Below are 26060 nucleotides of genomic sequence, written 5' to 3'. Positions count from 1 at the left end.
GGTCCACACTGAGAGACCCTACCCCAGGAATCTCGACTGGTTCCACTCACGCCGCAGAGCAGCCAATCCTTTACCCACTTTGTTCCCCGTGGTATCTCCTTTCTTGAACTCTTGGGTTGAATCCCCAGACTCAATCACTCCTGCTACTGCCCTTTTGAATTCCTGGCCAGGCTCAGCCCTCCCAGCCAGTCCTGTGATCCACCAGGACTCAAGGGGGTAGGGAGTAGCTGGAAGGGTTTCCATGACATGTATTCTGCTGCATCTAATTTTATCCTGGCCTTCTAGGCACACCCTGTGATGTGTAGCATGGGTTGTCAGGCCTGAGTTTTGGATCCAGCTCAGGTTTGCCAGGACTTGGCACCCATAGCCGCTGCTCTGGCTGTATGACAGCAATATGGCTTCATCCTCTGTTCTCCATGGGCTATTGGGAGAGGCACACCCTCTTTCCCACACAAGAGTGTTGTGCAGCACACCTTTTGGGTCATTCTAGCACTTTCTTTGATTTATGATCTTTCCATATCAAGATACACCACAGGCCTCCTAATAATGCAGGCTCCCTTTAACCCACTATCCCTCCACTTTGCCCTCAAAGGGACCAGTAGGCACCAGCAGAGGGCAGGGGATTTCTTCCTTATTATATATCCAACCTCCTGAGCCCCCAATCTCCTTTGAATATCCAATATTAATTCCCAGTAAAGTCTACCCCCCTTTCTTTTTCCACCCACTTTACTGAGAAGTTGCCTTATCTCCCGTCTTGGTTTCATGCCAACCTCCTGTCTTGGGTTCATGCCAACAGAGCAGCCTGGAAAGCCACCCCCTTTTTCTGCTTTCTTGACTCCAGTCTCATATTTTTAATAGCCTTCAAAAACTAAAATTTTTAACGCCTACATGGCATTGTTATGTAAACATGATAATTATCAATGGTTTCCACATTTGTCAACTAATTTGTTGTTTTCAATTGTGGGTATCATAAACAATCCTCTGAAGACCATCTTCATAAACACATTTTAAACTCACATTCTGCTTATTCCTTAGGAAAGATTCCTAGACATTGAAATATAGTAGTTAGCAAAGCTTACTTTCAAGTATAACATTATACTAGGAATTAAGGAATTGCTATCAACAGGCCAATTTCTAAACTAGAATCCTGGTTGACCATAACTTATAAGGAGAAATATATCTGGTAACAAAAACTGACCCCGCTCATTTCCACTAACAACATCAAATCATATTAGCATATATGAGTAAGTCACCATTAACACAGAAAGAAGAAATCAGTCCTACCAAAAAGACATTTATTTCAAGGAAAGGTAACAGCTTGCTGTGTCGTCTTCTGACCCAGCAAAGTGCCCCTCACCAAGTCTATTTGTGTACAAGATCCAGGAACATGTTCTTAACATCATTGGTTAGCATGGATTTGCCTCTCTATTGAGAACTGATAAACAATCCAAGTTCATAAAACTGGAAAGTCATAATACAGTGCTATCATGTTCTGGTGTTTTTAAACCTTTTACCTTTGGTAGCTTTGAAGACAGAAATTTCTTTTTTTACATACCTTTTTATTATATTATCTGCTTTACCTCTTTTGTTTTTCAACAAGTTGACAACATTTATTTCTAAGTGAAATTCCATCTTACTTACACCTACATGTATAAGACAATGAATAACATAAAACCAATTACCCTTCAGGAATGAAAAATAAAAAAGACAAGTTGTTTCTAGGAAATGCTTCTGTATTACACCTACTATCTCACATCTGTTTTACCTTGAGATTAGCTTTCATTGGTTTTCTTTATTATTGTTGTTGTTGTTGTTATTATTATTTTGGCAGAAATGGGTGTCCTTAAGGAAGCACTCTATTGCTGAACTATATCCTCAGCCCCAGAACCTTCTGTCTTGATTTTGATGTAAAGGAAAATATGATTGCCCCTTAAATCAAAATTCCAGATTTTAGGAGCCAATCAACAGTTGTTGCGTACTGCTTGTTATGATAGTACTTATTGGCAAGGAAACAGTATTTCCTAAAGCTTATTCCATGGGGAAAACATTTTCATGATCAAAAAATTTAGGGAAGAGTGGGAGTTTAGGAAAGTTCAAGTTGAATTTTGAATGTGTTAGTATGAACTGTGAATCTCCATTATGGGCCATATCTGGGAACATTTCGAAACATATTTACAAATTATTATTCTTTTATGTTGCCTTTGCTTTCTGGCTGCTTCATGGAGTTTCCATAGAGCATTTCAAGGGAGAACATTCTACGGAGCATGCTCCAGGAAATATTCCTCTAGATAGCAGCTCTCCAACATTTGAGTCTCAGGACACTTTTATACTCTCAAGAATAGTTGAAAGCCCTCAAAGAGTTTTTAACTTTGTGGGTTATATCTATATATACTTATCATATTAGAAATTAAACAGAGAACTTTAAAAACACTAATAATTCATTATAATAACTGTATTAGGGGTTAGGACCATATCTCCATGGTAGAGCATGTGCTTAGCATAGACATGGTCTTGGCTTCAATCCCTAATGTAAATACATACATGCATACATACATACTAAATTTGTTACATGTACACATACATAATACATTTTCCAAAACATACAAACAAAAGAACTAGTGAGAAGAACCATGTCTCATATTTTGAAATTTATTTTACTATTTAGCTTAAAATAAAATAAGTAAATTCTCTTATCTGCCTCTGTATTGTGTGGTGATGTATGATTGTGGTTGAAGTATACCAAGAAAATTCAGGAGAAGTATTTTTGGCTTTTTAGAATAACTGGATATTTTCTCTCATACTGTGTGAAAACTTGACAACGGAGGGTTTCTTTAATTGTTAGCTGATGTGTGCATTCTGAAACCATTATCAAGAAGATCTTTCTACTCTCTTATGTGAAAATCCATGTCTATGTGGCACTTCGAATGGATCCTCTGTGCAAAATTTTGTTAATAGTACATATTCTTTTGATCAAAAATATTGGCTCACTACATTATGCTTATCTTTCAAATGTTGACAAATTTCATTATATGACATAAAAAAGAATTACTTTTGTTAATACCATCATTGATCTCATCAGGAAAGTCTTTAAGAATTGGGAAGCTGTCAAGCTTATGGTGGTAGACACATTTTCCACATTTTGGATTTTTCTTGAAAATCTCAACTGTATCATTGGCAGCCCATATGTCCACTGGTTTACTTAAAGTGACAGGCTCATTTTGTACATTCATTTGAAAATATCTGTCTATATATTTCAGTAGTTCCTATGAATTTTTTTTAAAAGATGGTATTCTGTATGAACAGTTCTTAGTTCTGATCACCACCCAATCTCACAAGGGTCTTCCTTGAGATAGTCATGATACTTCAGTACACAGCAGCAGCTCTTTATGTTTGCTTATAATTTAGCACACAGTCCTATAAAAAAATTGTACTCAACTATCAAAATTTAATCAAGTTACTAAACTTTACTGTTTATCAAGGATATTCTTCAATGAAATTGGCTTTTATTTTTTTTAACAATAAGTATGTGGTGGTAAAGAATAAATGATAAATAGTCTAGTTTGGTGACACTGTGTTAATTCATGCTATGGTCCTAGTATTTTTACCTGCCATTACTTTTGTGCCATTAGTAAATGCTACCACAGTGAAAAAGACAAATAACAACTTAGTATTATAGCAATATAATTTTTACCTTGCAGATTTCATGAAAGGGTCTCAGGGATTCTCAAGGCTCTATAAGCCACCTTTTGGGAACGGTTGCTCTGGACTCAGAGTCTAGTTTGACAAAAATAATAGAGACATAAAGTAAAGTTCTAATCACCACTTTATAGTTTATCCTCTGGGCATGTTAATTCACAAGTTAGGTCCATTGTCCTGCAATGTTCACCATCTTTTCCTTATAATTTAAAGTCACTGAGTCCCTTCAGATTATGTGTGCAGGATCGATGCCTCTTCCAGGCAGTCATGGCCATGGAAAATCCATTTGACTTGCTCACAGGCAAAGACACTGCTCCTCTTGATGGATACATTCCTAACTGCAGCATGAAAAATGTTATGACTGATCTACAACAAGGGTATGCAAGAAGATCTTTGGAAACAGCATGGTCTGTTCACAGCTTGGGGGTTCCCCACCCTATGTGGCCACATGGGATCTCTGACAAGGAAGGTGTGGCCAACTCAATTCTACCCCCTAAGTCTTCATCCAAACAAGTAGCCAAGAGCTCCACTTAATTAACCATCCATAGAATCTACTTACTTTAAATCATATTTCGAGAGTCATGACTCTCAAAATATGATTCTTAAAGCATTTATAGCAAAATCATGTGGAATACTTGCTTAAAATTCATGTCCCTAACAAGTCGGGACTGGTGCATTCCAGCATTCATGCTGGCACAGGAAGAGCAAACTGAACAGCTATCTACATGCAAAAACACAATGGAAGGCAAGTCTTAACAATTTAAAGAAGACTGAAATTATAATAAGTATCTGATGACAAAAGTATGAAAATAGACATCAATGAGAGAAATAAAACTGGAAAATGCACAAATGTAGAAATAAAACAACAAACTCCTGAATGCAAAATCAAATATCATGAGATAAATAAAAATGGAAACACAACATACAAAAATGTATGGAATACAGCAAAAGCAGTTCTGAGAGAAAATTTTGTAGCCATAATCCTACTTTTAGAAAGAAGATCCCAAATAAGCACTGAAGGTTAACCTCAAGGAACTAGAGAAACAAGAACAAACTAAGTTCAAAGTCAGCAGAAGGATGGAAATAATGCAAATCAGAACAAAAATGAATGTAATAAAAACTAGAAAAATGAAAGAAAAGACCAATAAAATGAATAGTTGGGTTTAAACAAAAGTGACAAACCTTTAGCTAGTTTAAGGAAAAAATTCACTAACATGAGAAATGAAAAAAGAGATATTACAATTGATACTAAATAAGAGACTACATGCCAACAAATTTGATAACCTAAAAGAAATGAATAAATAGCCTCGCAATACTTATTCACAAATAAATGGAAAATTTAAACAGATCAATAATGAATAAGGAACTTGAATGAGTAAAAACAAAATAAAAAACTCCCAACAAAGAAAACCTCCTAGCTTCACTGTTGAATTCTACCAAACATTTAAAAAAAATAAACACCAATCCTTTTATAAAACTTCCCCAAAAAGTTAAGGAGGGAATACTTCTAAACTGATATTACAAGGTCAGAATTACCCTGATGCCAAAGCTAGTCAAAAACACAATAAGAAAATTACAGTTCAATAGTTGGAGTTGGAGAATATCATGCTAAGTGAAATAAGCCAATCCCACAAAACCAAAGGCCGAATGTTTTCTCTAATATGCGGATGTTAATTCACAATAAGGTGGTGGGGACACTAGGGAAGAATAATGTTACCTTAGATTAGGTAGAGGGAAGTGATGGGAGGGGAGGAATGGGGTTGTGGGGATAGGGAAGACAGTAGAATGAAACAGACATTATTACTATATATATATATATATATATATATATATATATATATATATATATATGACTACATGACCAATATGATTCTGCAACATGGACACTCAGAAAAATGAGAAATTGTATCCCATCTATGTGTGATATATCAAAGTGCATAAATGCATTCTACTATCATGTATAACTAATTAAAACAAATAAAAAATTTTAAAAATATCTGATGAGCATAGATGCAAAAATTCCATAACAAACCACTATCAAAGTGAGTTCCAAATACTAGCCTCTTTAAGGGATCACATACCTTGCACACCTTGATCAAGTGGGATTTTTTTTTCCTGGAATGAAAGAATGATTGAACTTATGCTAATTAATTAATGTGATATACCACACTAACATAATGAAGGGTAAAATCATATAATCATCTCCATAGATGCAGAAAAAAATATGACAAACTTTGATGCCTTTAATGGTTAAAAACATTCTCAATAAATTAGGTAGAGAAGGAATGTATCTGAACATAATTATGGCCAAGTATGACAAGCCCATTAATAAAACCATACACAATGGTGAAATGCCAAAAACCTTTCCTCTGAGATCAGAAACAAGACAAGGATGCCCACTCTCATCACTCCTATTCAAAATAGTCCTGGGGGTTCTAGCATGTACAATTGGGAAAGAAAAAGAAAAGAAATCCAATTAAAAGTAAAAATTTCCTTGTTTGCAGATAACACAAACTTATTGACGTTAAACCCTAAATATACCATAAAAAGGCTCAGAAAAGTTCCAAGATACAATATGATTATACAAGGACCAATAGCATTTCTATTAATTAACTATTTGAATAAGAAATTGAGAAAAAAATATCACTTACAATAGTATAAAAAATATTTAGAAATAAATTTAATCAAAGGTGAAACATCTGTACAATGAAAATCATTAAACCTTGATGAAAGAAACTGGACAAGATATAAACCAATGGAAATAAATTTATTGTTCATGAATTCAAAGAAAAATATTGCTAGAATGATCTTATGTTCAAAGTGATCTACAGAGTCAATGAAATCCCTGCCAAAATATCAAGGACATTTTTCACAGAAAAAACATCTCAAGAATTCATGTGGCACAATATATACCACAAATACCCAAAGCAATCTTCAGTCTAACGCTCTCCCAACTGAGCTATTTCAGCGGCTGCTCCCAAAGCAATCTTGAGCAAAAAGAACAAAGGCATAGGCATCACCCTACAGGTTGAAAATCTCTAATCAGAAAATCTAAAATCCAAAGTCTGAGGACTGACATGACATTCAAAAATTTCGAATTTTGCAGTATTTCAGATTTTCAGATTAGGAATATCTGAACAGTAAACTCTATGTAAGTATTCTAAAATCTGAAAAACTCCAGAATCTGAGATACTTCTATTCCCAAGCATTTCATATAAGGCGTACCCAACCTTATTCTGGAGTTCAAAATATACTACAAAGCTATAGTAATCAAAAGCATGCTATAATACAACAACAGACAAGTGGACTAAGAACAGAACAGAGAGCCCAAATATAAATCCACACATATTTACAGTCAACTGAATTAGACAAAGGTATCAAGAACACACATGGGGAAAGGACAGCTTTTACAATAAATGGCAGTGGGTAAATTGGGTAATCATAAACAGAAGAATGAAACTTATCACAAACCCCCATAAAAAACTCAAATTGTATTACAGACTAAATATAACAACTGAAACTATAAAATTACTAGAGGAAAACATAGGGGAAATCTACATGATGTTGGTCTGGGCAAGGATTTTTTATTATTATTTATATATGATCCCAAAAGTATAAGCAGCAAAAGCAAAAATAGAACAATGGGATTATATCAAACTAATTCTTCATAGCAAAGGAAACAATCAAAAGAATAAAGAGACAATCTACAGAATAGGAGAAAACATTTGCAAACCATACATCTAATAAGGAGTTAATATAGAAAATATATAAGGAACTCAAATAACTCAATACTATGAAAACAAATTACCTGACTAAAAATGGGCAAAGGTCCTAAGCAGATGTTTTTAAAGGAAAGCATACGAATGGCCAATAGGCTTTTAAAAAATGCTCAACCTCATTAACCATTAGGGAAGTGCAAATGAAAACCCAATAAGATGATATCACCTCACACCTGTTAGAATGTCTGTCCTCAAACCACAAAAGGTTACAAGTATGGGAAAGGATGAGAAGAAAAAAAATGCCTTTTATTTCTCATACACTTCTGTGGGAATGTGAATTAGCACAGTCATTATGGAAAATAGAGTAGAAATCCTCAAAAATTTGAAATAAATCTACTACATGATCCAGCAATCCCACTTCTGGGTATGTATCCAAAGAATATAAAATAAGAATCTTCTTACTGGTACATAGTTTGACTCTTTGTGATATATTTGTACATGTGCATAACATAATTTGGTCAATAAAATGAGTATCTTGAAGAGATACTTGCATTCTCATGCTCATTGTAGCATATTCACAATAGCCAAGATATGAATCAATTTGAGTGTCCTTTCATGATTCATTGGCTGATGAATGGATAAAGAAAATGTGGTATATATACAATGGCATACTATTCAGCTTTTAAAAGGAAATTCTGTGATTTCTGACATGAATGGACATTATGCTAGTTAAATAAGCCAAGCCGGGAAATGCGATTACTACATGTTCTCACGTAGGTATAGGTTCTGAAAAAAATTGAACTCATACAAGTAGAGAGTAGAAGTAGCTACTAGGGAATGTGAGGGAACAGAAGACAGGTGGATATTGGTCAGAGGGTACAAAATTTCATTCAAATAAATAAGTTCTGGAGATCTATTATACAGTATAGTTACTATCAATAATAATAACTTCATAATATAAAAATTGCTGAGCAGTTAAAATCTGTTTTCACCACAAAATAATGATAGGTATGTGAAGTGATAGATATGTTAATTAACTTGATTTAATAATTTTGGAATGTATACTTATATCAAAACATCACATTGAATACTATAAATACTGGAAAATACTGACAATGTTTATTTGTCAACTATAGTAAAGCTGAAGAAAATGCATATTTCTACAATCCAGATTAAGCTTACTAAAGCAGAATATCTGAGGATGAGGCAGGGATACCTGAACATCAAAAAGGTTGTATACTGTACACCTTGCACAAAGGTATACAGTTTCCCAAGGTTATAGCTTGGAAGTTAACGTTTTTAACAATTTATGTGAATCTTGGCTATATTAGAATCTTAAAGAGTGTCCTACCTAGTACAGCTCTTCTTAAAGTAGTGTGTCTGAATTACCTGTCTAGAATTGAATACATAGATGTCTGAGTGCCAGGCTAAACCTAATTAGAATCTCTCAGGTAGAAGCTTAAGCATCTGTATTTTCAAGAAGCTTCATGGTTGGATTCCACTTGCCCACCAAAAGGTGAGAGTCATTTTCCTAGATGAAAAATGCTAGAGTTGATTAGGAGAGATCAACTCTACAAAAGCTGAACACAACAGACAAACTGACTGCTCAGGAAATTCAGACATTGCGTAGGCACAGTTTATTCAATAGCTATAAATTCATATTTTAAAATAGACCAATAACTGTTTTATAAAAAATGCAACTCTTTACCCTCCTCTGTTAGTAATGCTTGTTTTCAATCTTTCAGTATAATATTGAATTTCAACCTTGTATGTTATTCCACCAACAACTTGAAATTTAGTTAGCCAGAATTTTCCGGTTTTATATGAATGCTAACTATATATCATCTTTCTGATTTTTTTCCATCTTATGCAAAATCCTTCAAAAGAAAAGACAAATCTCGTTCAAATTACCAAACTGACTCAGGTTTTTAAAAATCAAAAGTTCCATGTTATATACTTAATGTTAAAAGAAATGATTCAGTGTAAATGTATGTCTGATAATAATCCTATTACTAGGATTTTTTTTTTTTTACACAAAGCAGAGTGAGAAGGAAGATTCCATGACTGCCACAAAAGAATTAAACATGTGGCAACAAAGAAATAAACATACAGCTCAACCCTTCCAGATGACAGGGAAACATGCAAATAAATTAGCATTTTTTCCTCAAACTAACCCCCCAAGGACAGATATATATTTTAACAGTTGTAGGGTCACCAGACTATGGAAAGGCAAAGTAAAAACAAGGCTCTGCTATTGCAGATGCTACAATGTCAAATCTGCCAGAACACAGCCCCAGGCAACTGATATTAATGTACTCAAAGACTATAGTTATCTGTGAGTACAGACTAGCATTTCATAAAGCCCATCAGACAGAAGAGCTAATGGAATGTTAGGAGTTTGGAGGGAGAAAAATGTTGGGGGTCATTTTAAGGACAAGTTACATTGGAAAACCACGAAGTTATACAGAGTTAAATAAATTCTTTTACAGTGGGAGTTCTCAGAGCCCTTCTGCACTGATGTGCATTACACATTTCCAAGAAGGAGAAAAATGTCTCCATGGGACACATTCAAGGAAATATTGATACAGATACTTCTAGTAGTTAAGGCCAATGGTCAGGTATATATCTGAACAGTGAAAGAAGAGTCTAGATCCCACAGAAATAATGAAAGCATGCCCAGAAGTCAGGCCCACAATATCAGATCCCTTGGCTCTTCTCCATCAGCCTTTCAGCTCTGAAAGAAAGATGATGCTTCTTAGTAAAGTGCCTTGGGATGGTTGGGCAGGAAACACTAAATAAGAGCCTATTATTGCCCTCATTACAGGGTAGATGATCTAATAAACCATCACAATTACTTACAAAGTTTGGAGGCTTCCTTTTTCTTTTACTGCACTCCAATTTGACCTAGATCTGTATCATCAAAAACAAACAAAATACTTAGAGGAAATACATCCATAAACCATAATTTAAATTTTCTGAATGAACCCTGCCTACATACACATTTTTAATGACTGCCGGTTGCCTATAGTTAAAATTCAAACTTCTCAGAATGGTATATAATCTTCCCAGGTTTAGCTTTTAAATTGTAGAATTTATGATTAAGATTGTGGGTTTTAAGACAGACAGACAAGGTTCAAGCTCCTCCAATATACTACATCTTCAATAGTTATTTCACTTCTCTAAGTCCGTTGTCTCTGAGCATATCATAGACCATCAGCATTGCACCATTTGGGACATATTAGAAATTCAGAACTGCAGACTCCATTACAACCTACTAAGTCAGAATCTGAATTTCAATAAGATCTTCAAGTGATCCCTACGTACTTTAAAGTTTGAAAAGTATACACAAATTCTCATTAGCTCATCTGTAAACTGGCATAATAATACTAAATAGCAGTAAAATTGAAGATAAAGGCATCTTCCTCCCTTATCCTCTGAATCCATCTCCAAGTCACCTTGCCCCAAGAATGCCCTTTTCCACCATAGTCTAATAAACCATTTTCCTTTTTCACCAGACCTACTGCAAAGACTATGCAACTCATTTCAATGCAGCCCCTACAGCTTTCTTCTTTCTGTTTTCCTTAATACAACCAGAAAGATCTTCTAAGAAATGCAAATGTGACTAGAGCATCCAATTGATCTGAAAATAAAGGCCAACAGCCTTTAGCAAACCTACAACTTCTGCCGGGTGGTCCCTGTTCACAAGTGTCTTATCTTTCATTATTCTCCGCCTGGCTTCGTTGCTTCAGAAGTATGGGTTTTCTTTGCCTTCCTTGAACTAACCATCCTCCTTCTCATTATAGTACATTTGCAAAAGTCACCATCCTTGCATGCAGTACCTTCTCCTCTCTTGACCTAATTGATTCCTTGATGTTAGTTCAAATGACATCAATCCTCAAAGTACTCCCCCAAAACCAACTCACACTGCTTGGCCATTGCCTATACCCCATAAATATTTGTTGAATATATGAATTATGAACTAATGCATGTTCACCCAGATGGTTATCAAACATACGAATTTTCACACAGTGAAGCATTTTCACACAGTGCTTGGCAGAGAGAAAGAGTTCAGGGTTGTACCAGTTATTACATATTTTCAAAACTGGACTACTGCAAGCAATGTTCAACATGGACTAACAATTTAAAACAACAGGGAAAACTTAAGCCTTTTAATGATCAGGCTCTGTCCAAGATCAATTAAGTCAGAATCTCTGGGGGTAGGACCCTGTCACCCTTGTGTTCTTAAAGCTCTGCAGGAGATTACTATGTGCAACCAAAGTGGAAACAACTGCTTTACTCTTTTTCTCATTGTGGTCTCCAAGACTTCTGGGAGAAAGCATGCTGAGTGACAAGAAGAGTGTCCATTAGTCAAGGGACATGTCCATGGCCTCACTTCTTAACTGGAAAGGGACAATATAAATCTGTGTAGAAAGAAGTCCAGCAATTCATTTCCCCTGGGCCTTTTGACAGTAGCCAGATGGTGGACACTTTTCACCTATCACCCAATCCAGACTCAGACCTTCTGGGGAAATCCAAGTTGCCTGAACTAGCACTGGAAAGAGGTAGAGTAACACGTCTAAAGATGACTCCAGTCCTTAGGGTTAAGTGTTGATTTAACAAAACTCATCAAGATTCCATTATAAACCTGTCATAATCATTTTGCTAAAGCAACTTCTTTATGGGAGCAATTAATTTCAGCTGCTAAAAAAAGGTCAGACCTCCGGAGTGCTTAGCCAGGCAACAAGAAATACGTGAGCTGGGAGCCACTTGCCCTTACCTTCTGTCTCCTTCTCTACAAAAGTATTTGAACATCCAGAGATCAAACTATACTTCAACAGTCTTCTTCTTCCTAATGACCAACCTTCTGCATATGTAAATACATGTTTAAGTACAGATATATTGCACTATATTTCTCACATATTTTAAACTTTTTGAAAGGTGATCTAACAATGAGCAGTAGCCAAAGAACCTTTATCTCTTTTAAAGGCTTAAAACACACATACACACAGAGAGAAAGAACCAAAATGCCTTGGTTCAAAAGACAGAATAGAAAATGAGCATCAGTTACAATTAAAACCCACCATATCAAGCCAATTCCAGGCCAACACAAAGGCCTCAGAATTATTATAAAAGGCACAGGATTGCTCTCTGGAAAGAATATTTCAGTGGGCTAAATTCCCTTTCCTCCTATTTCTCTATGCTGGTAAATTGCAAAAATAAAAAACTAGCATGATTCATGAATATAAATTTTTCTTGGCTGTTAAAATCATACTCTGGCATAATCCTCCCTAAACTTCAGCCAAATGAGAATACAAAGATAATAACAATTTTACAATAAGTGATTCCAGGATGCAGGCTTTTCAAGATCCTCCAATGAAAGGCATTATAAAAAAGAGTATTATTATTATTATTATTATTATTTCAAGCAACCAGAGAAACCACAATCAATGATTAGCCATAACAATTAAACTAACAATAATACATCTGGAATAAGCTCCATGATAATATGTACTTCATGCTTAATAGTTCAAATTAATTCAATCTGATGGCATTAGTCAACCAGTTAGGAATTGGAGAGAACCAAAATTCACATTAGCTTCCACTTTGAAAGATATTATGAAAAGAGAAGGAAGGAAATGAGACTATAAACAGCAGTGGTAAATAGGAGAGGCTCAGAGATGATATGGTCAGGAATGACTCTCATCCATTAGAAATTCACAGTGCAAACATGAAGGCTAGTATTTCCATCTCCCTTTATTCCTTCAGAGTGAGTGAATCGGCAGCCTATTTGAGCCAATGGGCCTGAAATCCTAAACTCAGGGAAAAAATACTCAAAGAAGGAGGTGTCTTCTTTCCTTTGCCCATAGCATCCTTTACAGTCCCACGGGGACACAGAATAGACTTTATAATCTTAAGGTCACAGACTTTGAGAAGTAAGAAAGAGGAGTGGGGTATGGGGCAGCATAAATGCTGGGGTAGTTACTGCCCATGACCTTACATGTCTTACTCCACCTTAAAGCTCTACCAAAATAATTGTCTTACACTCTACCTATCAATGTTCTCTAAAGCAGGATTCCTCACCCTTTGCACTAGTAACATTTGGCCTTGGTAATTTCCTGTTGTCAAGGCTTGTCTAATGCATCGCAGGATGTTGAATGGTATCCCTGGCCTCTAAACCTATAGATACAGTAACACACACCACCATCACCTTACCATGGCATCAAAAGTATCTCTGCAGCCAAATGTCCTTGTAGGAGGTAAGAGAACGTCTGCTTTATGTCTTAATTCACCTGTTTCTGGGCAGAAGGAAATTTGAGGGTGCAAACCCAATCCAGACTGTTCTTCCTCCTGAGAAATGAGCATGCATTGAGCTGGGTGCAAGGCAGCACTATTCTCAGATGTTACGGTTTGGATATGAGGGGGCCCACAAAAGCTCCTGTGTCAATGCAGGAATATTCAGAGGTGAAATGATTGGACTATGAGAGCTTTAACCTAATCAATCCATACACGTTAGGGTATGGCTAGAAGAAGTGGGTTAGTGGGGTTCTCCTAAAAGGGTTCTTTTCCTCTGCAGCCCCACCTTTTCTTTGCTTTCTGGCTGCCATGAGCAGAGCAGAGCTCTTTGGCTACATCCTTCCACCATGATGTCCTGCCTCACCTTGGGCCCAGATCAATGAAGTGGGCCATCCATGGACTGAACCTCTGAAACTGAGTCCAAATAAACTTACTTCTCTACATTGCTCTAAGTTGGTCAGGCATTTTGATCACAGTGACAAAAAGCTAACTAATACTTTTTACACATACAAATTTGGAACCTGGCATCCTTCCATTCATTGTGCAGAAAAGGATTAACATAGCAGATTTAAAATGGCCTACATTAGAAGATGTACATGCAAGGATGGTCACTGGTGGTATTAATCCTGGGAATCTTGAGCTAATAAACAGTTCCCTATATGGATATAATTTTTTTCCTAAGTGAAAGAGTGGCCACTGTGCCCAAACTCTACAAATACTGTGTTTTAGGTCTTTCCTCTGAGAACATGGAACTTTGGTATGTGCTAGGCAGATCAACCCCAAGAGAAACCTTAGGCACTAAGTCTTCCCTGGTAGAAAAAACTTCACACTTACCACAGCTCTTGCTTGAAGAATTGACATACCCTATGTGATTCCACAGGGAGAGGACTCTTGGAAACTTACTTCTGGTACCCTCCAGATTCTACCCATGAACATTTCCCACTGATGATTTTACTCTATATCCTCTTACTATAGTAAACAATAACCAGGGGATGACAATTTCTAGTTCTAGACCTTCAGAGAACTGTAAACCTGCAGCAGTCTTGGGGACCACCCATACAGTCATTCATTCAACAAACATTTTATTGTGTGCCTCTATTTCTAGATAAAAGTTGAAGCTCTCAGGCCTCCCAGAATTTAGATGGTAGCATCCAGGGAAGCATTTATTCTAGTATATTTCAAGCTTCTTCTGCAGAAAATAAGCCCTGTGGCATTCCATTTTCTGTCTTTATAGCAGTTGAATAGATGTAATTGACATAAAGTACAATGAACTCATTTAAAGTGTATAATTCAAGGTTTTTAGCATATTCACAGAGTTGCACAACTATGACCACACACATTTTCATCACCCTATAAAGAAACCCCATAGTCATTAGCCATCACTATCCATTTTTCCCAACTCTCAGCCCTAGTCAACTACTAAACTGTTTTCCATCTCCATGGATTTACCTGTTCTGGATATTTCATATAAATGGAATTCTACAATATGTGGTCTTCTTTCACTTAGCATAATACTTTCAGGGTTACTGGCTTCTTTCACTTAGCATAATATTTTCAGGGGTGACCCATGGTGCAATATGTATCAATACTGCACTTCTTTTTTATTGCTGAATAATATCCCATTGTATGGATACACTACACTTATTTAGCCATTCATCAGTAGATGGAAATTTGTGTTGTGCCAACATTTTGATTACTATAAATAACACTACACTGAAACTTTGCAAATTTTTGTGTGCATGTATACTAACTTTTCCCTTTGATCAATATCTAAGGAGAGATTTACTGAGTCATATTCATGCTCAACTTTTTAAGAAATTTCCAAACTTTTTCAAAAAACTGTGACTCAGAATTCTAATTTTGCCACATTCTTGCCAACAATTACTATTACCTGTCTTTTTATTTGTAGCCATATTGGTATGAACTAGTATCACGTAGCTCTGAGTCGCACTTTTCTGCCTACTAATGATGCTGAGCATCTTCCCATGTCCATTTGCATATCTTCACTGGATGAATTCTATTCAGATCATTTGCTCCCTCTTAACTGGTCTATTATAAGTAATAAGAATGCTTTACAATTTCTGGATACAAGTACCTTATTAGATATATGATTTGAAGAAAATTCTCCCATTTCATGAGGTTTTTTTTTTTAATTTTTAATCTCTCAGTGGTGTCCTTTGAAGCATAGAAGTTTGAATTTTTATGTTTAACTTACCTGTTTTTCCTTAAATTGCTGCACTCTGGTGTTATAGCTAAGAAAACATTGTCTAACATAAGGTGACAAAGATTTAAGTATATATGTTCACCTAAGAGTTCTATAATTTTACCTTTTCCATTTAGATATTTGTTCTATTTTAATCTAATTAATTAAGTTAATTCATTATTTTGTATACAGATATCCAGTGAGCCTATGATATCTTTTGAATCACCTCCAGAGATAGTTTCATGTAATTTTTGGCTATTCTGTAAACAGGTACCAGAACATAAAATCTATATATATGGCCAATAGTGTGAGGGTCTTTTTTCTACTTTAGGAATATGCTTATTATTCTGCTATATCAGAAAGCTTTGCCACTATTATCATCATTGGTATTACTACTACTGCTAATGGTAGCTAACAACAATTTAATACTTCACATATGCCAGGCACTCTGCTTGTGTTTAACATGAATTCATGTATAAGCAGTATTCATGCTTTAATTCATTTAATATTTCCATCAATAACATGGATAGGTAGAATCAGTATTTCCACTTTGCAGATAATAATACTGAGGCTAGCTGAGGTAATTTTCTTTAGATCACAGAGCTAACAGGAAAAAGGATAACAAATTAAGGGAAGGAATGGCATTGGAAAGTGTAGGCCAAGTAATATTGGGTAATAATTTCTAACAGGACTATGGCTGTAGCTCAGTGGTAAAGCTCTTGCCTACCATGTGTGAGGCACTGGGTTCAATCCTCAGTACCATATAAAAATAAATAAAGGTATAAGAAATACAATAACATTATAAAAAATAATTATAAATTCTAACAAATAGTAGCCAAACACATATTCAAAGTATATAGAAATAGATAAGCCAACATCTAACACCAGTAGATGACATTCCCAGTTCTGGTCAAGACCCTGACAACAAAGGGTTGGTCTCCCTTCTAACTCAACAAATGGCCAGAAATCTTATCGCTCATATATCACTCAAGATTGAGCTGATAGCTGAATAGTTTTGTCAACACTCCAAATATTGCATTAGTGACTAAGTGATTGATGGAGTAAGTCAATTAGAACCAGATTAGAAATCCAGATATGAAGTCAATTACTTCCAATCTGAGAATTAGGAATTCATTAAACAATAATAGTGGACAGCATCAATTTTCAAAACTACCCTTGCTCTGTTTGTTTATAGGACAAATGGCTTTAAAAACACTAAGTTTATTGAACAACTTGATTTGGGAATGTCCCTAGTAAGGCAAGTCTGGTCAATTTTCAGTGAATATAGACAGAGAAGCCCTGACTTTACCAAATTGCAACAACTTTATGGTAGAGAGGCCAGGGTCCCCAGATCAAGTCTAATTTTCTTTCTCTGTACTGGCTGAGTCACAAATAATAAATATAATGATAACAGCTGACATTTATTTAGTCTTAAGTTATATAGCTCCCTAAGCACCTGAGAAGTGACAACTAATTTGTTTAATCCAAGGTACACAGGTAAGTACTATCATTATTCACATTTTACATAAGAAGAAAAGAAGGTGCTAGGATATTAATTGAAGAGTTACAGGATGAAGTCAGACCATGAGTTCAGAGTGCATTTTAATTATGCCCCTACCTGGTTTCAGAAGACAAGCAACTCTATGCATAGGGGTTGAGCATAGGTAGCCCAACTCCAAGTTGAGTCTTTTCACATTGGCAAAGTTGTCTTCAATATACTTACAATAACTTTATATATCAAACAACATTTTGAAGTTTATTTCCTCCCAACACAGAAACATCACTGAATCTCCCCTGAGATTTTCAGCACTGTCTGTTGCAGAACTGGTGCAGGCTTAGCAAGTATTGCTTTATCATTCTTAAATAAAAACCATTATAGAGAATGCAGGAAATGATTTCCCTTTCAGTCTTCCACTTCTACCCATCCTGAGAACGATGGATTCTTAAAGTGCTGAAGGAAAGCGTACAGTGTAATAAAACTCAGCATCAGAAATGTTCCAAGTCCCTCTACTCTCTCCCTATATTTAGGAACTAAAATTTAATATAAGACTCAGTCCTCCAGAGAATCCAGTGTATCGAAATGTTAATACACTTTTATATATTTTAACCGAGATAAACAAGAAAGAGATAGAGAAGCCAGAACAGCTATGCCAAAGACATAATTATGATAAGACTAAATCAGCCAACAGCAATAAAGGCAGACAGTGACTGGGCTTGATGCTGTTGTATAGTTGGTATGGTCAGAAAACTATATCTATATAAATTGTGAATGAGGCAGGAGCCCTGTTACAGGAAAGCAAAGATAACTTTACTTACGTGACTCCAGAAAATAGAGCTCATCCAAAGAGCAACTGTCCTATTACTAACATTTTATCTGATGTTATTTTATAAACTGAAACCTGGATCAAATCATTTGATTAACGAAGCAATAATAAAAAGATGCACACTATGTACATGAGGAAATAGACATGAAAACCTCAATTTTGTTCTTTATAACAAGAGTTGAAGCCTTTAAAATTCTGCATGTAACTTAATAAATTTCTCTAAATTCATGGTTATGCTATCAATCACGCCACATTTGTCAGGCCTGACCACAAGTATACCTGGAGAAACATATTCATTGCTATTGCTTAAATACATTATTTCTCAAACTTGACTTTATTCTTATACTGGTAACCCTGTCAAAGCAACATTAATCTGGTTATCTTATTTTTGGCAAATCCACACTGATTCCTTTCTTCATGTGCTCATTAACCTTTCTGTTAAAAATCCTTTTGACCCTCTGTATCCACCCTTTCAGACAGGTTGAAAGTAAATTCTTCAGTTTACCATTTCAGCCTTTCCCTCAAGTCTTTCCAAATAATGCAATAAAAACTATGGTTTATATTCCAGCCAGATTGGAATTTTCTATACTCCTTTACACTCTTTTTGATAGATTCCATCTAGTACTTTTTACTGTACCAGAAGGAATACAAACTCAAATGCCTATCACACTGGGAAGTAATAAAAGTAACTGAATAAAGCAGTTCAGATATAAGAAAAATAGACACCAGTACAAGGGACGGCATATTAAGCATACTCTTCCTCATCCAACCTCAACCTTTTTTTTAAAGAATCTAAAATATATATATATATATATATATATATATATATATATATATATATATATGATCTTCAAGCTTTACTGGAGACACAGGTAAAATAAAAACAGTCTCAATAATGCCAGTGGCAGGTGGCCTTTGACCTGAGGGTTGGGAGGCTCCATGGAGAGGCTGACTGTGGCTAACTGCCAGAAGATGGTGGCACATGGCACTCACTGCCACAGTATTGTAAGATCATACAGTTTTTATAGAAAAGATAACATGCATTTTATGTAAAATCTCCAGACTTTCTAGTATTTTCTAATTTTTGTGTGAAATCTGTTTTCCCAATATATTTCTATGCCCTAGTGTAGCAGACAACTTTTTTTTTAATGTGTGTTTTTATTTGTTTGTTTGTTTTCTTGCCAGTAAGCACACAGGTTGAGACCTCTGGATTTAAGTCATCCCTTAACCAGTAGCATTTAATCTTTTTCACCACTATCACCTACCCCAACTACCCATCCTTCCCACCAACCCAAGCCTGTCACTTCCTTTAAGACATTGCTTGAGAAAATACTTCCTCCAAACAATTTTCCCCAGATGACTCATTTCTCATACACTGTTTTATTCCTTTAGCATGTCTAAGTACACTTTGTGTTGCATTTGTGAGCACCTCATCTTCTTCCCTTAATTCACCTACCCTATAAAAATCTCTAAAGCTGAGGACCCTGCCTCCTACCACCCTCACACTCCTGAGGGCTTAGTAAAATGTTCTACATCCTACAGGCATTAAATGTAAATGTAAAAAAACTGAATTAAATGTAAAAAATTAAAAGTGAATTAAATGTAAAAAAGTGAATAAAGAGTCTACTTGCCTAGTCTTTCTGGCCACAAGTTTTTACTCTGTACTTGGTTCATTTCTATCAAAATATTATGTCTAAGTCAAGTCCCCCTAGTGAAGACAATCTTGAGGATTAATACACGTAGCTTTTTGGGCAGACAAAACAGTTTATCTGAGCAATGAAAGAAGGAACGAGCATCTGTTGGTCTGAATCATCAAGACAGACACCCCCAACATTCAGCATGGGGACTTGGATCCAAGATGTAAGTAGTTATGGACTATATATGATATGGGTGCCATTGCTTTCTTCTCCTGGGCCTGGGACAGATATGAATTGGTTACATCATTCTTACCTGCTGAACCTGAAAGCAACCTCAGAAAACCTTTCTTGTCTATTTCAGTAAAGAAGGAGTTAGCATGTGAGCTGAAAACTCTGCCTTAGGGAGAAGGTACACAGACAATTCTGTTTACAAAAATCAAAGAACATAACACATGATGTCCACAACTTCTCAACCTCTGTATGTTTTAAAGGCTAGATGAGTAGAGGCAAGTTAGGTCTCTAAAGTTGAATAGTTAAGAAAGGGCTAAAGAAGAAAAAAAAACACTCGTACTTTAATGACTATCAGGTTTACCTTACCCATTACTTTTTAATCATGCAAAAAAGACTTATTACACAATGAGGCTGCTTTTGTTTAGCCTCATAAAACATACTGAAATATACAAATAGGGAATGAGTGCACTGGAATTTCTAATTTGAATAAACAAATAAATGGCTATAGTTATATTCAAGGAGCTATTTCATTTCCCAATGGACCAAAATAATCTAGAACAACTCAGATGCAAAATGACCAGTATCACGATGAAAAGCCAATTGCTTTTAACAACAAGCAATCTTATTAGCATTTATTAAAACAAAAGATCCTGCAATACCAGAGAAAGTGTGGTTGATTATAAGTTGATTAATCATTCACTTATAAGAATCTCTTTTCAGAGACTCTGTGCCTCTTAAGTCAAATATACAGACAACTATAAAGCAGTAAACATGAAGGGAAGGCCTGAGCATGGTGGACATCCAGGAGTTTTGAGTGTCCCAGCCTGAGCTCCTTGTTATGCTATTACTAGCATTTTTATCACCTCTGGGAACACCGCCCCCAACTCTCAATCTAGTAGGTATAGGTGGATCCCTACCACCAAGAGTAGTCCAGTGACTAGTCACTGTATTTCATCAGATGAATGATTCAGGGAGTCAATCGCTGATTCAAGTCAGCCCAATACTACTCAATGGTAAGTTTTGAGAACTATTGAAGGAACTCTTGAGAAAGAGAAGAAACTTAAAAAAAAAAATGCTGCTGGCTTGGTAAGATGGTAAGACATAAATTTTGAGAGTCTGTTGGCCATCCTAACCACAAAAACACAGACCCAGCCCAAGAATGATGTCCACCTTATGGAACAACTTTGGGAAGAGAGAAAGAGATTTCTCATGCCATCTTTGAGATCTGGGTCTAGCCATTCCTGAAGGTAAATAGCTTTTAACTTTTTAGGCAGGTAAGCCAGAACCCCTTATTTTCATTAAGCCATAGTTAGAGCTGAGTTTCTGTCACTTGCCAATAAAAGACTAGTCACTATATGCAAAGAGCTTATTTCACTTATTAAGTGTTGAAGCTGTAAGTGTGTGCATCTCTGAGTTAGAAAACTTAAATTCTGGTACTGATGGGCTATTACCTCATGAGGTGACCCTAGCAAGACCTTTTTTTTATCTCATTGAGAAAATAGGGTTAAAAATGGTAATCCACATGAAAATATTTTTACCTCATGGATCAATAGGGAAATACAAGTCAACTCTACAATTGATTTTACTTCCTATATACTAGGATGGCTATAATAAAAAAGATAAACATTAATGAGTATTTCCAAGGACGCAGAGAAATTTGAAACCTCTTACACTGCAGATGGGGTTGTAAAATGGTGCATTGGAAAACAGTCTGGAGTTCCTCTAAGGGGTTAAACAGAGTCATCACATAATGCAGCCATTCTCCAGTATATACCCCAGAGGGAAAAAATATCTAGGTATGTGCAAAAAAACAAAATAAAACAAAAACAAGAAATGTTCATAGAAGCACTATATATAATGTCCAAAAAGTGGGAAAAAAATACTACATTTCCCCCTGCTGATGAATGGATAAGAATATGACATGTTATGATTTGGATGTGAGATAACCCCCAAAAGTGTTAGATAATGCAAGAAGATTTAGAGGAGAAACGATTGGGTTATGAGAGCCTTAACTCAATCAGTGAATGAATCCCTGTGATGGGATTAACTGAGTGGTGACTGGAGGCAGGTGGGTTGTGGCTAGAGGAGGTGGGTCATTGGGGGCATGTCTTTGGGGTATATATTTGGCATCTGGCAAGTGGAGTCTCTCTTTGCTTCCTTATCATAATGTGAGCTGCTTTCCTATGCCACACTGTTCTGCCATGATATTCTACCTCACCTTGAGCCCCAAGGAAAGGAGCCAGCTGTCTATGGACAAAGACCTCTGAAACTGTGAGCCCTTAAAGAAATTTTTCCTCCTCTAAATGTACTTGTCATGTCTTCTAGTCAGAGAGAAAGCTGACTAAAACAATGGTATATACATACAATGGAATACAAGTGCTCAGACTTTGTGGTACAACAGGGGTGTTCCTTGAAAACATTATGCTAAGTGAAAGAAGCCAGACACAAAGGAAGCCATATTGAATGATTTCACTTACAGGAAATGTCCAGAACACATATATACCTACAGACAGAAAGTAGAATGGCTGTGACTAGAAGTTAGGAGGGAAGGATGCAGAATGACTGCGAATGTGAACAGGTTTCTTCTTGGTGTGATGACAATGTTTTGGTATTAGGAAGTGGTGACAATTGTACAACTTTGTGAAGATACAAAACCCATGGAACTGTACACATGAGCAGGGTCATCCTTACAACATGAAAATTCTATGTCAATAAAAACATTTCATTGAAAGAAAGGCAGCCTATTCTATTCTCCCAGATGGCCATTGGAAGCCATACCATCATGATGGTATTACAAAAAGGGCCCTTTTTGAAAAAGTCCAAGGAAATAAGATTCATACAAATGCAAAACCTCTTGTTTTTAAAGCCTTAGCAAGCTTTCAGTGAACAGGAAAACAAAGTTATAAAATAAGTTTTCTCAGGTCTCCTGGCTTCCTTTGTATGAAGAAATGGTCAACCAATATACAGCAAGCACACACAAAAGCTATTTGGAGACCTCTTGAGGTTAACAGCATGCAACATATGGCCACTGCCCCAGACAAGCCAGGAATATTATTTATTCCACCCTCTCACAGCTGTATCAGTCTCCCATTAAACATTCAGAGCCTCCTTGTTAATAAACTACATTATAAGCTGGACGAATTGTCTGGGAGAAACGGCATTGTCCCAAACACTGCCCCATTATTACAGAAAATGCAGAATATAATTAGTATTCCTCTTTGCATAAGCCACAGCTTCCAAAAGTGGTGCCACATTATAAAGCCTTAATTAATAAACAAGAGTTGGGCCATGACCGGTTACACTTATCTGAATTTCATATTGTGAAGAAAGGCCACTGTTGAAATTCCGTTTACAAATATCTAAATTCTGGCTGGCCTACATGAAGACAATCTAAACAGAAAGCCTGAGAATGCTATGTTGCTAATAGCATTGTGTTGGTACACCAACAATAGCAAACGATTAACTGCTGGGACATAAACCATCCTGAGAAATGCTCAGAGCAGAATGTTGATAACATTGTATTTCAGCTGTATTATATGGTGCAATTCTTCTATTTGTTCATATGCATCTCCCGTTTAATAGATGGAAGAGCCAGGGTGGCTTTTCCTATCTCTATGAAGCCTTAAATGTGACAAAAAAAAAAAAAAGAAAAAGAAAAAGCTGGATTAAAAAAAAAAAAAAAAGATCAGTGTAAGGTAGGGCTGGCTGGGAGCAGAGTTACATCACGATGGAGTGTAAGTACACAGTTCCTTTCTGCAATTCCAGCTGGCTTTTATTGATTTTCTCCTAACCTAACCCCAAAGGAAAGTCATTTATACAAGCCATAAGCACTGAACTAATATTTGGGACTATAATATTGAGCAGCCCAGTTTATGAGCCTCAGCTAAAGAAGCATTTGCATTAAACTGCACTCACCTGATTAAAATCCATCAACTCGACCATCCTGAGGATTATTGAGCACCTGTTATGCTCAGCCAGAGGGACCCTGCAGAATGAGTTGGGCAGCAAGAAATCAAACTGGGAGAGAAAAGGAAGGAGAAAGTAGGATGTGTGTGGAAAAGCAGATTGCATTAAAGATGGCCCATGCTCAAATCTGAACAGAGTCCTAAGCCTTCTGCAAATACAGAGCTGTGTGAAAATGATAATTCTTTCAACAAAGTCCACAATATGGCTTATAGGGCCCTGTGAAAACAAGGATGCTGAAGATAGTGTCACAGTTCAGTGAGGAGTGACCGGCCCAGCCGTAGACTGTAGCACGCACAGGAAGCCCAGGAAATGGGCCTGGCCTCATTCAGCCAGAGCCCAGGGAGCCCAGGCCTGGGGACTTCAGCACCTGGACAAGCTGTTTCAGCTCACTGCCATTTCCATCAGCTCCAGGCACCGAGCATGGCCTCAGAGTCCTATCAGTGTCAGCAGGACCTGCTCCAGAGTGACCATAAAGGTGGCGTTTGAATCAGTAATAGGCTGTTAGAGGTCATCTTGATGTATTTGAAAAAGAGCTCTTCCTGGGACATTGGTTCAAGTCTGAGATCTGTTCCTTCCAGCTGTGTGATCCTGGACAAAGGATCTTGTTCAGCTCTCAGGCAGAGAGTGGCAGCAGATGATGAACACATGGTGACTACGTGAAGGAGTGAATAAAAACAGCAAGGCAGGATTTCCCACCCTCAGCACCATGGAAAGTTGAGACAGCTGTGGGGACTGTCTTATGTGCTGTCACATATTTCCAGCATCCCTGGTCTCTATCCTAGATAGGAGGGGAACACCTCCCCTATCCCCCCAGTTATGACACCCAAAACAGTTTTCAGACATTACCAACTGTCTCAGGGGATGGCAGGTGGGCTAAATTACTCGCAATTGAGAATCTCTGATACATTTTCCTGAAGTTAGATTCTAGAAGCTATATTGATATGAGTACATAACCGTACAGTGATCCTAATTATTAGGCAAATTTACAAAGATACCTTCAACATCACTATGATTTTACATTGACAAATATTTTAGTAAGCACCTATTATCTTCCAAGTAGAAAGATAAATGAAAGACATTGTCCCTGCCCCTGAGGTGCTCACAGTCTAAGTAGAAACCAACTACAACCCAAAAAAGAGGGGGAATACTCAGATCACCATCTTTCCAATATATGGCAGAATATCTTTCTGTGTTTACTGGACCTGGGAGCTATAAAGGCAGGCAAGAGTCAGAAAGTACTTCTTTGCTGTTAAAAGATGACTACATGTGTCAAAGTTGCTAACATCTGAGTAAGTTTTGGATCATTCGTATTCATTTTAGTTGTTTTCGCCAGTTGTTTGTTGCTGGGTGCGAGGTGAAAAGTGAAAAGAGGACCTGGTGGAGGGGTTTAGCCTAGGAACACAAGCCAAAGCAGCGAGTTCTGGGATGGGGCTCCCAGGTTTAAGTCTGGATTCTGCCACTTGCTTGTTGTGCGACCCTTGCCAATCCCTCCAATCAGCTAGTCCTTTTCCATGAAAAGGAGACAACTGCACCTCCCACTTCCCCCCTACAGATTTGTTAAGAGGGCTGCAAGCGATAATCACGTAAAATGCTTAGCTCGATGCCTGCCACAAAGCACAATTATGAAAACAATAGTTATAATCACTGATACTGCTGCCTCGATTTTATTATGGCCTGAATGTAATATTTTTTAATTGTGGCAAAACATATAACATAAAATGGACCATTTTAACCATTTTAAGCATAAAGTTCAGTGACATCAAAGACACTTGCATTGCCCATGACCACTGTCATCACCATCTCCAGAATTTCTTTTACCTCCCACACTGATGTCCCACTCGTCCTCCCCACCCACCAAATGCTCTTTTAAACCAGTCCTTGTCCAGAAAAGTACCTTCTGAGGAAAGGAGGACAAGCTTCTATAAATGGAACTCAAACCCTTAGCACCCCGGAAACTGAACAGAAATAATGAGGTTGGTGAGTTAGTATC

General features: G+C 36.7%; 1 protein-coding gene across 9 annotated transcripts in view; it reads right to left on the bottom strand.

Annotated features, from left to right (window-relative positions):
- Positions 1–26060, bottom strand: part of Fhit (fragile histidine triad diadenosine triphosphatase) — a 1445121-nt gene that overhangs the window by 943056 nt on the left and 476005 nt on the right. For 2 of the 9 annotated variants that reach the window (XM_046453018.1, XM_058582095.1), the window contains one exon: positions 3692–3774. The exons of the other annotated variants lie outside the window; for them this stretch is intronic. The gene's annotated coding sequence lies outside the window, so the exon portion shown is untranslated. The remainder of the gene's footprint in view (positions 1–3691; positions 3775–26060) is intronic. 9 annotated transcript variants of the gene reach the window in all.

The sequence above is a fragment of the Marmota monax genome, unplaced genomic scaffold (assembly GCF_021218885.2).
Source record: "Marmota monax isolate L192 unplaced genomic scaffold, Marmota_monax_Labrador192_F-V1.1 WCK01_AAM20220418_F8-fsc00042, whole genome shotgun sequence".
NCBI classification, from domain to species: Eukaryota; Metazoa; Chordata; class Mammalia; order Rodentia; family Sciuridae; genus Marmota; species Marmota monax.
Note: the sequence above shows the minus strand (reverse complement) of the source record. Positions and strands in the feature narration are given on the sequence as shown.